The sequence below is a fragment of the Zootoca vivipara genome, chromosome Z2 (assembly GCF_965207765.1).
Source record: "Zootoca vivipara chromosome Z2, rZooViv2.hap1.1, whole genome shotgun sequence".
Taxonomy (NCBI): domain Eukaryota; kingdom Metazoa; phylum Chordata; class Lepidosauria; order Squamata; family Lacertidae; genus Zootoca; species Zootoca vivipara.
This window is the reverse complement of record NC_142585.1, coordinates 48,139,882-48,141,782: the sequence shown is the minus strand read 5'-3', so window position 1 is coordinate 48,141,782 and position 1,901 is coordinate 48,139,882.

Genomic DNA, 1,901 nt, shown 5'->3' with positions numbered 1-1,901 from the left:
ACACCTTGTGGGTGTGTTTGGGGTGGGGAGGTGTCCCCACCCCTTGCACGTACCGGAGAGCAGCAATGGCAATCACGCACGCGCCCCAGCGCATCCTTTTTCGCAAGTGCAAAAAAGGCTTCAGTACTCATTTGTTTTTCCTGTAAACAGTGAATGCTCTGAAATACGCAGGGGAAGAAGAAAAGTTTATTTAATGCACCCTTTTGTAAGCGGGGTGGGGGGTGAGGAGGAGGAGGAGGCGGCCGCGGCGGCAGCCGCTTTATTTTCTTCCTTACGTGAATGTTCAGAAATGCTCATGGGAAATTAAACAAAATTCAATAGCGGGGAAAAAATATATTAAAAATATTAAATGCAAGGCATCATCACACATGTCTGCACTCTGAAGCAGCTTTTTAACAAACAGGCAGTTAAAAGTTAGCTGCTTTTCATCATCAGCAGAGGAACATAGGAGGGTGGCTTGCAGTGAGCCATGGCATTGGTACATTAGCTCGCCGCTCTGACTGACAGCACTGGTATATCCTGTCTGCACTGACTGGCAGCAGGGTTTTAATATGGGAGATTTCCCAGAGCTTCCTGGAAATTCCATCTCCCTGGGCCTATTGTATGCAAGGCAGGTGAGGTACTATTGATTGGTCCCAACACGTTTAATTTCATTTTATTAACGGGTTTTGTGTTTGTGGGGTCTCTAAAAATAAAAGAAAATAAATCATTTGGTCTCCTTCGATTGTGAGTCCTTCTGGGAGAGAACCATTAACATTTAGAAAAACTGTTGTTAAGCTGCTCTGTGTGGGAAACAGAATGTAGTTTATCTCTGTGCCATCCATCCAGCATATTAGGTGCTAGCATAATAAAAACATAAAATCTAATTTAATAAAAGGCAACACCCACCAAAACAAAATTACCGACCACAATGCAATAAAATAATATAAAAGATTTTTTAATTGAAACTTTTCAACATACAATAAAAAACTAATCTAAATAACAGGATGAAACAAAAGAAAGCAAAGAAGGAAAGATAATACAAAGTCCTCTATCAAAGGTAGTTCTTAATCCTTGTCTCTTACAAAAGAGGGTGGGAGGGGACGCACTGCGGGGCCTCTGAGGAGTCTGCCTGCCAGAGCCCGTCTTTCCTAGTCATCTTACTGGAGCGTTGCACCAGGGCGCTGGCCTCTCGGGGACGCCCAGCGAGTGGCGGCCTCCCCTTTCCCTGCACGCCCGCCAGTTGTGCCCCGTCAACCATATGGCCGGTGGGCATGCAGCTTGCCTCCCAAGCCTCTGTGGGAGGAGAGCGATCCCTGCAGAGGCTTAGGATGGAAGCTGCACCCTGCCAACTACCGTATATGGCTGGCGTGCGTGCAGCCTTCCCAAGCCTCCGCGGGAGGAGAGATCCCCGCAGAGGCTTGGGAAAAGGTCAACAACTCTTGGAAATTTGGGGGGGGCGCAGGAGGGATTTCTGCACCACGGATATGCTTAAGACGGCCCTTCTGCCTGCCTCCCCCCACTCAGCCGCCCTGCAGTTGAGGGGGAGGCAGTGGGCAGACCGTTTGGGGCAGGGCAGAGCCTGCGCGCATAAGCCACCACTTCTCTCCCAGGAAAGAGATGTGGCTCGGGCGTGCTGCAGGCCCCGCGGTGAGTGCCGCCCAGCATTTTGCCACCCCCTCAGTGGTGACACCAGGGCGGCGTGCCTTCACTGTGTATCCCCCTTGGGAGCTTCACTTTTTCCTCTCAACCTCCCACCCTGAGAGTTCTTCACCCTGAGCACGGCAGCAGACACATGGGTAGCAGATTCGGCCTCCAAGGAACACATCACCAGCTACTGCAATGGCAGCAAAAGTTCTCCCTGGAAGCCAGATTTGTTACCTCTCCAGAAGCAGTGCCACCTGGTTCCCAATGTACACCTT